At 56.0% G+C, this 14,979-nt stretch overlaps 1 long non-coding RNA gene across 2 annotated transcripts; it reads right to left on the reverse strand.

Annotated features, from left to right (window-relative positions):
* Positions 1-295: 295 nt before the first annotated feature.
* On the reverse strand, positions 296-8,271 carry LOC128134650 (uncharacterized). 2 transcript variants are annotated; one of them, XR_008232798.1, is made up of 3 exons: positions 8,179-8,207; positions 1,741-5,467; positions 296-1,535 (listed from the first exon to the last, which is right to left on the reverse strand). It is a non-coding gene; the product is annotated as an uncharacterized LOC128134650 (long non-coding RNA). The 2 variants fall into 2 exon arrangements; XR_008232799.1 differs by having other exon boundaries at positions 302-1,535; positions 1,741-1,846; positions 8,179-8,271.
* Between the last annotated feature and the right edge of the window lie 6,708 nt (positions 8,272-14,979).

Below are 14,979 nucleotides of genomic sequence, written 5' to 3' on the forward strand. Positions count from 1 at the left end.
TTAACTACTGTTATAACATGAAACACAGGAAATCAAGAGCTGCTTGATTTTCCCAAAGAATTTATTTTAATCTCCTGGCAGCTGTCATCAACAATGTCATAACCACACTGAATTAATTTTCTGTGATAATGTGACTGTCACACACAAAACTGGGAAGGTTATGAGGACATAAATATTTGAACACATCAGAATTGTATGAAAGCAGAGGAAGTTAGGTACCATCCCCAGACACCAGTACTACCTATGGCCCACCTCCAGTTATTTATACAAAATTAATCTGTATCTGAAGCATTTTCAGTTTTTGAATATATGCTTGCATGGAAATTTGGAATTTTCAGACTTGAGAATGCAACTGAGTCAGTCTCTTTCTTCGGCGGCAAAAGCTGTTTCTGATCTTAAAGGTGGGTATTCCCCATTACTTCATCAGAATACAGGCTTTCACCCAGAAGGTGGCACACAGGTGTGTATCAATGTCTTCTTGCCACTTGAAAGTGACAGCAGGCCATATTCTCAAAACCAGCGTTGACCTAATGCCAAAGCAAAGTGCACTGTCATGGGCTCAAGAGATTAAGTATTTACATAATTCCCTTTCCCCAGCATTTTTAAATCCCCTCTTGTTCCCCCCAAATTTATCAGAGCTCTACAAATCTTGCTGGGTTGAGGAGGCCATGTAGATTACATGTGGCTTCTGGATGCATTCTTCTTTAGCAGGTGCCTTGAAGGAGAGAGAAAGTAGCTATGCTGTGTTTAGGCACCAAGAGCTAGATATTTAAGGTAGCTGGGTGCTTAAGCACGCAGATTGGCTCCTAACAGGAATTTCAGAGGACACTACGAGCCAAAAACTGCATTTCTGAAAAATCTCATTAGGCTTTTATCTGAATTTTTAGGCACCCGAGTATCTCTAAAATTTCAGCCTCTGCTAATACACTAATCCACTGTCCCATAAAAGGATACTAGCCTAGATTAAGAGGCTGATTTCGCTTTTACTATGCCAATGTTTTCCCTGTTTCTCTCATCACTACACAGCACATAAAACTGTAAACAAAAGTTCCATAGCAGCCCTTGATCAATTCAGAAAGGACTGGGAAAGCATTAAAGATCATCAGCTTTAACTTGCACGCTTCAGCTCTCTGTCCATGTTTAGAAACTCTAGCAAACAGAGACTATATTTAACCTTTATTCCATCTTGGTGATGCACTTAATATAAATTTTTTAGCCATCTCTGCCAGGAGAAAGCAAACAAATGCCCTTTCTGTACTAAAAGAAAAGTGCCCCATGGGATGCACAACACAAGGCTGCTCAGTGCAGGGATGCTCTCTGAGCAGCAGTGGGTCATGGCCAGGACCGCATCCCCACCTGGAGCAGCACATGGGGGTCCAACATCAGTCATTTTGCTCCCCGTGTCCAAGTCCATGAGCCCAGGGCATTGCCATCAGCACCCGAGAGCTCCTGCGGCAGCTCGTTCCCCACGGCTCCGGCATGTGGCTGTGCACATTGCTAAGAAGGATGATCTCTTCTTGGCCATCTTAAAAAGCCTACAGGACACGTACTAAAGCATACAGATGCCCAGATCACTGGAAACATCCCAGCCCAGCTCTGTGATGCTCAGCAGCAGCAAAGCAGCTCACTGTGGCTCTGCTGCTGAAGCTTCATGTGAACAAGGTCCACAGCACCCACGGATTTCCTACCCACCAAACTACCACCACCCTCATCCTGGGAGGCTGCGTCGACCCTTCGCACCTTAGGGTTTGCTTTAGTGTTTTGCAGCAGCCAAACTAAGTCTTTCCTCAGGAGTCCAGAGGCAGAAGTCCCGCTCCAGAGGGTTTTCAGGGAGGTGGTGTCAAGGCTGAGGATGAGGACAGATGGAGGGTCTGCTCCCAGGAGAGCGCCCTGGAGAGCTGAACCACCTGAGACCATGGCGTAAATTACCTACAGCCTCAGTCTTAGCATTTTTTGCAGACTATATCTATAATACAGCTATGCAGCATAATAAACTGAGTATTTTATAGCACACAGGCCTCAATTCAGCTATGTGCAATTCTAATATTCACCAAACCCAGCCCATACTTCCCACTACCAACTTTTTGATGAATAAAAGTTCAAGGTACAAGTGACTTTAGCATTCAGCAACATCTGCATGAGTCAGTAGGCGTTTCCAATTTCTAACACTAGCAGTGCAAGGGAGAACAAGATTTCAAAGAGTTTTAGGTGTTTTTAGGTGTTGGCTTTCAGTGCTGCAGAGTTACGCTACCAGCCTTTGGTACGAAGCCCAACCCTGTTATCAGAGCTGTGGTTAACTCTTAAACTCAGTTTTAGAAGCAGGCATGTAAAATTCCACTTAACTATTAAGAACAAATGTCAGAGGTGACAGAGGTGCCAGCAGTCCTGCACAGGGCAAGCAGTTTAGCTCACTGACCTCCTCCTGTAGCTCTAGAACATGGACAGTACTATGATCTACTGCAAAGGCATCAATACTTTACAGTCAATACTTTACAAATTTGCAATCATGGCTAAAGAATAATTTGGGTGAAAAACAGTAGACAGACTTAATTAATCTGAAATTAATTTCTTAACATCCTTCTGATGGTGGCACCATCCTTGTTACAGCTTCTGTGCAGACCAGAGCTTTGTACGGGCAGCAGAAGCACCTGCAGCCATGGCACTCATCTCCCCTCTCCACCCCATTGCGTATTTGCCAGGGTCAGCACTCAGAGAGGTTTCTGCCAGGATCACCACTATGCTTTGGTGTCTACCAAGTGTTCTACGACTAACACTAAGCGCTGACGATGCCCACCAGCGACCACGAGGTCTGCACCAGGAAGCTGCCAGCAAAAAGAGAAGGAAAGCCTCAGGCAGAGGGGGCAAGGCAGGCAGCACCACAGCTCCCACGGCCTGTGTCACCAGGAGAGGATCAACACATGAAAATCAAGGCAGTCCATAAAATGGTTATCCTTTAAATCAGACTACACTGCCTACAGACACTCATGGAATATGTTGGTTTGGAAAGGACCTTCAAAGACCCTCCGGTCCAACCCCCCTGCCATGGGCAGGGACATCTTCCACTAGACCAAGTTACTCAGATGGTCATGAATGCTCAAACATGGGAATGACATTTCTTTGGTGCTCTTGCCTAGACCATATAAAGGAATCTTAGTACCATCCAGGTGAGACACCAACCCTTCCAGGAGGCAAATGTCTTCTGGAAAACCAAAACGAACAATCATTTCATACACCACAAACCCTGTCTGACAGGACTTGATGGAGGGTCTGAAAGCAATGGCAGATAAAAAGGAAGACTTAATACTAGAAAATCTGCAGTAGACATCAAAACAGAAGTACTGCATGATGAGAAGTGGCCACGGCTGGCAGTGAGCTTCTGAAAACTCACAGGTCAACGTGAGTAGAAGATTCTACTTTTAATTATTTTTTAGTTAGTTCCCATGAAAAGAAACCCAGGTCTGTAAGTATTCACTAGAAACTTAAATATCGTACTATTAACAGAAAGTTCAGTCCCATCTTGCAGCAGATTTTGCAACTATGCAGCCCAGGTTTGTTCCCTGTGCCTGGTGGTGAATACCGAGGTGCTGGTGGACACCAGAGGAGCAGGGAACAGGGAGGAGGAACTTCTCCAGTGGACGGAGAACACTGGCCTAAGAACAAACGCACACAAATAATTTACGCAGGAGATTTTGAATTTTACAACCCAGTCAGGACCCAATCTAGCGGAAGATGTCCCTGCCCATGGCAATGGGGTTGGACTAGATGATCTTTGAAGGTCCTTTCCAATGCAAACCATTCAACAATTTGATGACTCTGGTCCTGCAACGGCTGTCCAACAGCAGCAGGGACAAGCCACTTCTCTACAACAGGTCTCGACAAGGCTGTGAAACAGGCCAAGGAGGCTTTGTGCAACAGCAAAGTCTCGAATGCAGACACACACACACACCATTGGCCTCAACCTCAAAGGGACCTGGATGACCTCTCCCCATGGGCAGTGCTGGTACCCTTGGTGACTGACGGGAAGCTTTTCCTTAGCCTGACCCCTCTGCTGCTGCTGCAGCAGAAGGACTTCCTATTCTCCTCTGGATGCCCCCAAGGACAGTTTTTGGCCAGCAGTCAGCAGATGTCCTGGGCTCCACTCACTACTTCTACAGCTCCTGCAAAGGTGATGGAGGAAGAGACCCTCCTGCCAGAGGAGAGTGGCTGTACAGGGCTCTCTCTTGCACCTCCACTGGAAATACTCAGTGTATCACACTGAAGGAGGCTGAAAGTTGTTTCAGGACATCTCTGATATGGGACCTGAGCACTTAGGATCTGCTTGTATTCAAGGCAGGTTAAAGAAAAGCAGATAAAACATCTGTTTACAAAACTTGAACTAGACAACATGCAGAGGCAGCTCAAGAAAAGGTGAGCATCAAAATTACAGGGGATTCACAGTGGGTTTCTTATCACAGCCCACAGTCAAGGATGTCTGGTTAAGCCAGTCACCTGGAGCTGCTTGCACAGGGTCAGCAACAGTCCTGCAGATTTGAGGTCTTGAAGAAACTTTCTTCCTGACGTGACCTGCTGGCTTTCAAACACAGTAGTGTGGAGCAGGTAATGGAGAAGTGCAGTAGAGAAGGGCCATGCCTATGGCCTTCTGCAGGAATGGCAGTGGGGTGCCTCCGGGTTCACACCACCACCTCCCAGATACCACCGCATCCTCTGCCAGCGTCACATAAAAAGACATATGGGGCTGCATCACCAGCAGCATTGCCAGCAGGTTGAGGGAGGGGATGCTACCCCTCTGCTCCACTCTCCTCAGACCCCCCTGGAGCACTGCATCCAGCTCTGGGGCCCCCAGCACAAGACAACAGTTTTAAACTGAGCAACGGTAGGGTTAGGTTGGACATAGGGAAGAAATGTTGTACGATGAGGGTGGTGAGACACTGGCAGAGGTCACCCAGAGAAGCTGTGGCTGCCCCGTCCCTGGAAGTGTTCGAGGTCAGGTTGGACAGGGCTTTGAGCAACCTGATCCAGTGGGAGATGTCCCTGCCCATGGCAGGGGGGGTTGGACTGGATCATCTTTGAAGGTCCCTTCCAAACCAAACCACTCTGTCATCCTACGACACCTGCACAACTCCCTCATCTCCTCCCACTTTCTCTCAAAACATAGTTCGTAATTATTTTACCATTTGGACCTGTCTCACACCCCGGAAATCCCGACATCTCACCCAGACTGAGCCACCACCTCCCAGGCAGGATGAAGCAGCGTGGGACGCTCACCGTCCTGCACGCACGCACCATCTCATCCTGGCCCTGCAGCACCCTGGCCATGGAGCCCTGCTGAGGCAGGACAGCAGAGCCCTTGCACATTGAGCAGAGCTTCAGGCTCTTCCCCCATCCGCAGCAGCTGATGGCTCTTTATAATGCAGCACCCTCAGCATCAGCTCTCCTCAAGCTTTGGAGGACACGACACAAGCAGAGCCTAAATAAAGACATTTTAGGTGCCTGGAACACAGGGAGAAGCAGCTTGGAGACTGTCCCAAAAGCAAAATAAATTATTTTTTGGATTATTTTTGTCCCATCCCTTCCCTGTCACCAACACTGCAGAGGGACAACCACAGCAGGAGGGGCTGCTTTTGGGGGTTTCCAGGAAGGGGACCAGCTGCAGCCCCACCCCAGATAGGCAGGAAACACAATCCAGGGCCAGAGCTGTGGCACCTACCCAGGAGCAGCTGAGAGCAAAGCTCTGCTGTTCTCATTCCTGACATCCTTCACAGCCAGTGCTCGGCTGCTCTTCCTCCACAACAAGAGGACACTTTTCAGCCATAAGCTAGATTTCCTGTCCCTGGTTCAGAGCAAGGCTGGGGGCACTAGATAAACTTGAGTGAGTCTGAACACAATTGGAGGGTCAAGATTGCAGGATTAGCATTTTGAATTTCAAATACCATTTTAAAAATCCCATTAAGACATGAAGCTCTTGTTCTGCACAGCAGTGAAAGCCCTGCATCCCCGCCTCAGCTTCAATAATGCCAGCTCTTTTGTTTTTTTAATTCTTTCTTATCATCCCTGGCAGAATTTAAACACTGTATTAAACCAGCAAGAAACTGGCCCAGGCTATTAATGAGGCTGGTTACCGGCAGCACAGGAAAAAAAAAGCCAAACGCTCCCTATACTCCATCCACTGCAGCACCTTGCTCCTCGCAGGTGACTGCCACCACCAAGGCTGTAAATCCACATTTTCCACGCGTGCTGTGCCGCTCCTCCCAGCCCTGCCAGGCTCTGCCCCGGCACGGGCACCCGCTCAGCTTCAGGGCATCCGGATGCTCCAAACTGGACCTCCATCCCCAGGAACCCTGGATGCATCAGGGAGCCCCGGGGAGGATGCTGCGCCCTTCGGCATTAGGCTGATGAATAAGGATCATCAGCAGGAGTGAGGTGAAAACGCATTTTTTCTTAAGACATATTTAAAGGAATTGAGAGATTTTAAAATACTCTACTGCATCACTTCTCAGCCAGCACTGGCTGCCAAGAGGACATTCACAGGGCTGGTTTTTACTATTATTATTAAAAAGCCTATCTTCCAACCCTATTTCACAGCCTGCGCTGTTGGTGGAGAAAGAGCCCCCTGTCTGGGTGCTTTCCAGGCGCTTGTGCTGAGCAGGGGGGTGCAGTTGTTCTTTATATAGCCCCTTTCTCCTCCAGCGTCAACAGCCACCCCCTCGGCCCCTTGTTGGCATCATCCCAGCTCCGTCCTCCCCGTGTTTTCCAGCCTGAGCCAAACTCCCAGCTGAAGTGATTCCGGTGGGGTCTCTGAGGGGACTGGCCAGCCTGGGCACCCACAGTCATCCCTGCTACCCCTCACTCCACAGCTGGGTCACCCCCTCCCCTCCTGCAGGTCACCCCCCCCGGGATGGAGCACAGACGGCGTGGCCAGAGCCCGGCTCGCAACTCGACAGACCCTATCGTGAAGTAAAACAAAACAAAACAAAACACCAAGAAAAAGCAGCAAAGCAAGCACTGGTGCGACGGCACGAGGCAGGAGGCTGGATGCTGGAGCAGCGCCCCGGGATTTCAGGCTCTCGTCCCCCCCTGGGCATCCCCACTGCACCCGCATGCTGCAGAGCTCGGCACCACGCCGGGGGCGGCAGCACCCCCCGCCCCGGGGTGAGCAGGGGGAGTGGCCGGGGGCCCGGTGCCCGCCCGGGCGGTGCCGCCGCAGTGTCTGGCAGGCAGGGCCAGGCAGCAAAGGGGCTGTGAGGGGCTCCGCCGTGACACGCATCGAAGCCGCTGCCTGTGCTCCGCCAGCCAAACCCCCCGTGACCCGAGGTGGGGGGGGGCGGTCTCCGAGCGCCCCACCGGCGGGGCAGAGGGAGGGTGCCGCCGGGCCCGGGCGCTCCCCCGGGGCTGGCTGCGGCCGCGGACGACGGCGCCCGACGCCCCCCCCGCAGCCTCGGCGGGACCCCCGGGCCACGGCACCGGGCGCCAGGCGGCCGTTTGCAGCGGCAGCGTAGGTGCCGGGCCCGGGCGGCGGAGGGGGGCACCGGGCACCGGCTGGCGTCCCCCCGGCGTGGCAGCAGCACCCGGACGGCTGCGCCGCCCCGGGCTCTTCCCAGGCCAGGTGACATCAGCAGAGCCAGGAGGATGAAGAAGCAAAATGGGTGCAGAGCGGGGCAGCCGAGGCGGGAGACGGCAGGGGCAGGGCCCTGCTGCCCGCGGGGCAACCCCGCCCGCAGCATCCCCGCCGGGCGCTGCCCTCCCTGCTCTGGGTAAAAAAACATTTTTTGTTTGTTTTGTCTCCGGCTGGGATCGCTTTCAGCCGGCTCGGCTTCCCGGGCAGCCGGTCATCCGGTGCCGGGGGAGATGGGGTCCCCCAGGGCAGCGCCCGCGGCTCGCACCGCCCGCCCGGGAGCCGCAGCCGCCCGGCGCCGGGGGAAACCGGAGCGGCCCGCGGGGAGCGGGGGGGGGGTGGTGGTGGCGCAGCCCGGGGAACCCCGCTCCCGCCCTTACACCCCCGCGAGGACCGGGGGGGATTCAGCCCCCGCCCCCCCGTCCCAGCCTCCCCCCTGCGCCGCCGCTCGGGGCACAGCGGCCCCCGGCCCGGGGCGAGGCAGCGAAGCGACGCCGGGCGGTCCCCGAGCACGGGCAGAGGTGCTGCCCGCACCTCCACCCCCGCGGCCGGCGCCCCCCACTCACAGCGCGCAGCTCCCCGCTCCGATCCTTCATCCTGCCCGGCCGCTGCCGCCGCCGCTGGGTCCGGCCTCCGCGCGGGGGAGGGGCGGGCGCGGCACATGCGCGCAGCCAAGGCGGAGCGGGAGCGGCAGCAGGGCCGGGGCCGGCGCCCGGGGGGGCGCGACGGGGGAGAGTACTGCCGGGAAGGGCACCGGGCGGACGCACCATGGGGTCACACTAGGGCGGGGGGGAAACAACGGAGAGGGGGCACACCTGGGGGGGACACAGCTACGGGGGATCAAAGGGGGGGTAGTCACCAGGGGGTCACACCTAGGGGGCATCACACCTGGGGGGGGGCACACGAAGAAGACACACCTGGGGATAACACCGGGGGAGATCACACTTGGGGCTCACACCTGGGGGGGTCACACCTGCAGGACATCACATCAGGGTGCTCTCCTGGGGGGGCGCACAGCAGGGCAGGCCCGACTGCAGGGTCACACCTGGGGGTCACCAGGGCAGCAGCAGCATCGGGGCCGGGTATCCAGCAGACACCACAGTTTGGGGGCACCAGCAGGAGGGGCTCCCCAGCCTGGGGACAGGCAGGGGCAGTGGAGGTGGGGTGTCCAGCCTGAGGGACCCCAACCCCGGGCTCACAGGGAGCAGTGAGGTGCCAACAGGGCTCAAACAAACAGGCAGTGCCAGTTCGCTGCTTTAGGGGGAACTGATGGTGTCAGGGGGACACCCCTATGCCCACCTTTCCCAGGGACAGAGCAGGAACGGGACCCCCCACAGCCTGTGCCCACCGTTTCCTGCATGTTCTGGGGCTGCCCTGGGGCCAGCTGGTCCAGCCTTAGGGCTGCTGGCCGCAGCTCCAGCGGCTCTGGGCGTGTCCAGCATCCCTGGGGTGCACCTGGTGCAGAGGCCCAGGTCTCCTCCCAGAGCTCCTGTGCCAGGGAGGAGCTCCAGAGCCACCAGTGCAGGGGGTGGCTCTGCATGGGAACAGCCTTCAGTGTATTAAACCAGCCAGGTGGGAGTCAAGCAGAAATGTCACAGCAAAACCCCGCTCCTGTTCCTGCGAAACGTCCAGCCATCAAAACTCAGCGTCCTGACAAAGACCTCTTCCCCAAGGTCCTCCAGGTTCACCCTCTGGGCAGATAATCCCTGGAACCGGACCTACATCTCGGTGAGAAATGGCCTGAGCCAACCCTGCTCAGGTTTAAATGTTTCCGTAGAAAAATTAAGATTAAACATCCATGGGACCACGACTGATTTTAGAGAATGTAGATGGCAAGATGCCGTTTGCCAAGCAAACTGCTGTGGGATACAAAATGAAGGAGCACCAGCCGACTGGGAGATGCAGTGTGCCCGTGTCAGAGGAGATGCTCAGAGATTTCTCGGGAGCCCCTCAGACACGGCCTTAGCCGGGGCTCCCGATGCGCCTGGCAGGGACGCGGCTGCAGGATGAGAGCATGGGCTTTGGGGGCGCAGCGGGGCTCCCCTCACAGTGCTGCACCACCTCCACCACAGATAAATTTGGTGTTGGCGAGTTTTAGCAGTTCTTCCCTGCAGCCCTCCTCCTGGCCTTTCACTCCCCGCTGCCCTCGTCTCCAGGACAGGGACGTGGCTTCCAAGGGCTCTGACCCCTCCATGTGCTCCATCCCAACACGCTGGGGCTTGGTGCTGGGGGTGCGAAGATCCCCCCGCGCCACGGGAGCAGCCCAGAGCTGTGGTGGGGAGGACACCCGGGCTGGGAGCTGCTGCTGCTCTCAAGCTGCATCCTTCATCCCCCCTTAGCAGGCGACTCGTCCTCCTGAACGCCACGGACCGGGACGGGCAGACACCCCCGCCCGCGGCTGACAGCGCTTCAGGGAACGAGACGCCGCTTGTTCCTCCTCTGCCGGAGGCGCTGCGCGACGGTCGGTGCTGCCGTGCCCGTCCCCGAGGGACGGCTGACCCGGCTTTCGGAGGAGCGCGGCCGCCCGCAGCAGGCCGCTAGGCCTCACCCCGGCGAGGCGCTGGGGAAGGGCCGCCCTCGGGACGCGGCCCCGCCCGGCCCGGCCCGGCCCGGCCCGGCCCGCCCGGCAGCTCGGGGGGGGCGGCGCCCCCTGGCGGCCGCCGCGGGGACCTGCGGGGGCGGGACCCGCCGCCCCCCCCGGCGGGACACCCTGGCACCCACCGCAGCGGGTGCGGGAGGGGAGGGGAGGGGGTGGGCACCTTTTCTGCTCCTCTGGAGAGCGAGCACCATGGCCGAGCGCAGCCCCCACCAGGGCCGCCCTCGCCCTGTGGTTCCCGGGGGCCGCGCACGTTCCCGTATTTTCCCGTGCTTGTTCTTGAATCACCCAGATCCCTCCCTTTCTCCACCTTCACTTCCTTTCTTGAACATCCATAAGAAGTTCTGTGCAACCCCCCCCCGCATCCCAAAACGTGTCCCACGCCCCCAGGCAGAAATACTCCCCGCAGGCCCTGGGGCTGAGGCTCTGCCGGGAGGGGCCCCGACAGGGTGTCCCTTCCTCCGAGTCCCTGATTTGGGTTCCCACCTGCCCTTGTGCCTCTGGGCTCATCCGGGCTCGTGCAGGTGAGAGTCCATGGTGCTCCTGGGGGGGACCCAGCCGGGGGTTATCTGGGCTCCCCATCCCACCAGCGTCTCCCCACGCTACTTTGCAGGTGGGCAGAGGAGCTTTATTGCACATCCCACCAGCAGGAAGAGTTCCCGTCACCGGGAACAGGGCTCAATTTACTCAAGTGACAAGAGCACTGTGCACTTCCGAAAGAGATGTCGCCCCCCTCTGCCATCATCCCCATGAGCCCTCCCCACGGCCCAGGCTGGGTGCCCACCTTCTCCCTGTTCTGTTGTCTTCTCCTCTGTCTCCTCCTGGGGAGGCTGGGCAGGCACGTCAAGGAGATGTCTCTCCTGCCTCCAGCTCCCCCTGAAGAGCAGTGCTCATTCAGCCCCCAAGCCCATGCTTGCACACCCAAGCCACCCTCCCATCCACAAAGAGCTGCAGCAGTGGGAGCAGACCAGCTGAAATCACACCTGGTGCTAGCACCTCAGTGCTCAAGCCTCAGCACCTTCTCTAGCCGCCCTTGGGATCCCTATGGATGGCTCTCAGCACGGCACACACTGCCATGGCCTTGCCACATGCTACTGGTGGTTTCTCACATCTCTCCAAGCCTGATGCCTCCAGGAAAAACCTCCTACTCTCCCCAGGCATCTCTGCTCACCTGCCCCACACAGACATGGGCCCGGATCACTCTTGAGACAGGACTGGTGTCCTCCAACATGCTGCTGCCTGCTGGCTTCTGTGGAGAGCTGGGACCATGTGGGTCAAGAGTTCCTGCAGGGGAAGGGACCAGCTTTCCTCCCAGAGGATTCGAAGCCGCTGCTCCCATCACATACGCATCTTAGCTCAAAAACCAGCTCCTCGCACAGTAAGAAGTGGAACAGGCATCTGGGTCTGTCTTTGGGCCACCACCACCTAGGTGCCTTTCAAGGGCTCCAATATCAAGGGACAACCATGGGCACCTCAGCTGGGAGTGCAGAAGCAGGGTCTCACTGCATGGAGAGGTCTCGCTGGCGGAGCTTAAGTGTTGGGCACAGCTGTATGGGTTACCTGGACCCAGCCAGCCGTTATAGCGTTTCTCATGTTTCTGCTGCACGCACTTACTGCAGCTTGTTAGGGCAAGCGTTCACTTCACCCACACTCCCACGCGGGAGGCACAGAAGACCTCGTTGCTGCAAAGTGCTCTAATGCCAAGGATGGTCTCACCCACGGAGGGACATACAAAGCCACCATAATACAGCAAGGAAAAGCCCATGCCTGGTGTCCTCCCACATCGTGGCAGCTCAGCTCTCCACTGCCCACCATGAGGCTTCACCTCCCTGCCTCTTGCCTCCACCTCCCCAAACACCTCTTTGTCTCCTGCCGAGGGAAGAGGCCGTTCCTTGGATGGCTCCATGTGCCCCATGCTCTCCATGCTCACCCTTCCCCAAGGCAGGTGAGAAGGATGAGGCCTTCCAGACCCAGCTCTCCATTCTCACCTCTCACCAGAGCCAGGACACCACACTCTGGCTGTCCCAGCTGTGACTGCAGATGGGTCTGACCATGCTTTTCTCTATTGTCACACTGGAGCATCCCTTCCCCTGGTAGAGCTAATGCTGAACAGCTCATCCTGCCTGTCCCCTCGTGGCACTGCTGTGGCCCCACGGCTTGGCTCTCTCCACATTGCCGCTACTCAGCATGCCGGGCAGATCTCCAGCACTAACATCAGGCTGCCAGAGCAGAGACACCTGCTAGCAAGACAGGTCAGCACCTTTCTCCATGCCAGACATTGAGCAGGACTACCCTGCCTCCATCTGAAGTGCCCTTTCTAGCTAGGTCCCATCAAGAGGCTCCCAGATAAACATTTTCCTCCTCTCCTAAGCTCCGCAGAGTACCATGGAAGCCAGCATTCCCACTTCACAAACTTCCCTGCTGCTACATGACAGCCTTTCCCATTTCCAGTCCCAACATCTTCTCACCTCCAGTGAGGACTGTAGGCCCCCTCTCCCTTCCAGCCAGCCCCTGTCCACGCACCTCCCTCCAGCGCTGGGTGTCACCACCCATCTTATACAGGGCACTAGAGAGGGCTGCAGGAGCTTTCTTGTGTGGCAAGAGCTGAGACAACAGACAGAGCAACCTCTGACCCCAAGAACTGAGACACAGCTGCAGGCAGACAGGCTCCCCAAGAGCCCTGGAGATGCAGGGACTAAGTGGAGGAGGCTCAGACAGTTCTTCATTCATGCTGCAAGCAACAGGGACTGCAAAAAAAAGAAGTCAGAGACACACTTCACTTTAACAGTGCCTGTGTCTGCAGCACTTGATGTATTTACGAGCTTTCAGGTGAGTCAGGCTGCTGACAGCAATAGAAAATGCAGCACAAAAACCCAAAGAGTCACACATGCTCCACTTATGAAAAATTACAAAGGTATTTTGAGCGGAGATTGCAGGAGGATGGCTGGTAAAATCTGCAGCTCATCTAGGATCCATCCTGAGGTTTCTGAGGACTTGCCTCCATTGGGAGAGACCGGACCATGACTGCCGATGAAGGAAGAGCTCAGACATGCACAACAAGGGGGTGCAGAATTAATGCTCACCAGAAATGCAGAGAAAAGCAAGCCCTTGGCCCTGAGTGAGGCTGACAGTGTGGACATGACCAAAATCCAGAGCTCAGCCCGGCTCCATGTGACACAGGAGCGGGGGCTGCAAGACTTGCAGCCTGGCTGCAGCTCAGAAACCACATGAAGCTGTTCATTCATTTTGCAGCCACTGCTGCCACTTTAGGGACACTATTCCCTTTGGAGGCATGGGACAGAGATCCTGGAGCAGCTGCCAGAAGTAATATGTTGAGGAATAGACTGGAAAGCTGTTCAGGGAAGGCAAAGACCGGAGCTGCTGAGCACAGCACTGCTGAGGGAGCCAGGGAGTCTTACTCAGTGCCAAGAACACAGGCCAAGTCTTGTGGCATGGGAGAGACAGGATCTCAGAGACAAGGCAGGGATGAGCTAATTAAGATGGGCCACTCCACACCACCTCCCTGCATGGGGAGCCTCACCTCAGCACCCTGCTGCCTGTGCGTGCCCATGCCAACAGGGAGATGCTGGGGAGGGGAGGAGTGGTGCAGGGAAAGGCACATATGACCAGTCACAAGTGGATCCAGCTGACAAGCTGTAGGTTCCCTCTCCCCGTGCTAGGGGAACAGAGAAGATGCCAACAGCGATTACTCCAAACACTTGTCTCTATGCCAACAGTTATTAAAAAGTTGCTTTTGAAAAGCTAATATAGCCTACAATCTCATGTGCGCAAGCGACAGGAGGATGCTTTGCCATCGCTTTTCTGAGGACAGGACTCCTGTCTCCACAGTGCCTGTGGGGCAAGAGTCCAGCCAAGCCCTGTAGGAGTGGGTGACATCAGTGAAGAAGGGAGATGATATTAGGAGGGAAGGGAAACTATGCTATGACTCGCAGAGTTTGAGGCAGGGCACCCAGAAAGGCATCTGACAGTTGGGGAAAAAAGGGAAGAGCTGTGCCCTGTGCATGAAGGGTCTCTCCCCAGGCTGCAGTTTTGGGCAGCCTGGGTCTGCAGGGCACACCGCATCCACACCACCCAGCTGTTCTGCACACCTTGCACCATCTCAGGTTGTTTCTGCTCAACGCAGGGTGCCTGGCGAGGCCAGGAGCCCCAGGAAGGTAGGGATGGCACAGGCTGGTGTCACGGTATCACAGCTCAGCTCTGCTCTCATGGGGTGAAGGGCTGCAGGGGTGCACAAAAGGAGCAGAGTGGCTTGTGTGCTAATAGTGAGGGGCAAGGGGCATAGCTGCGTGCAAAGAGAAAGCAGGGCCAAAACTACTCCAGGATTAAACTAGACCCAGGATTAAACACACACAGACCTATATCCATACAGAGGCCTGTGTGCGACATGCACACAAAGAAGAAAAAGTCAAAATGGGACAGAAGAGGGGAAAGGATGGAGAAGGGGAGGTGACCAAGGGGAATAGGGTGGGAATCCAGCCCTTGCAAGCACAACTGCGGTGGAAAATGTTGGACATCACAAGCAAAGCGTTGAGAAGCAAGCTGGGCTTGGTGTTTCCAGCCACAGCAGGAAAAGTGGCCGTTCACTTGGGTCTACAGCTTGTCTGATCTCTCAGACTCCCGATGCCATCTCCAGAGCCATCAGAGAGCATCACAGAACTCACAAGGAGACCAGCAGCAGAGAACAAGATATCACAGGCACTGGCAGCGTGGGATGGGAACCCCCCAGAGAAACAATAACCACCTGGCAGGA

This window comes from Harpia harpyja, chromosome 2, assembly GCF_026419915.1.
Source record: "Harpia harpyja isolate bHarHar1 chromosome 2, bHarHar1 primary haplotype, whole genome shotgun sequence".
NCBI classification, from domain to species: domain Eukaryota; kingdom Metazoa; phylum Chordata; class Aves; order Accipitriformes; family Accipitridae; genus Harpia; species Harpia harpyja.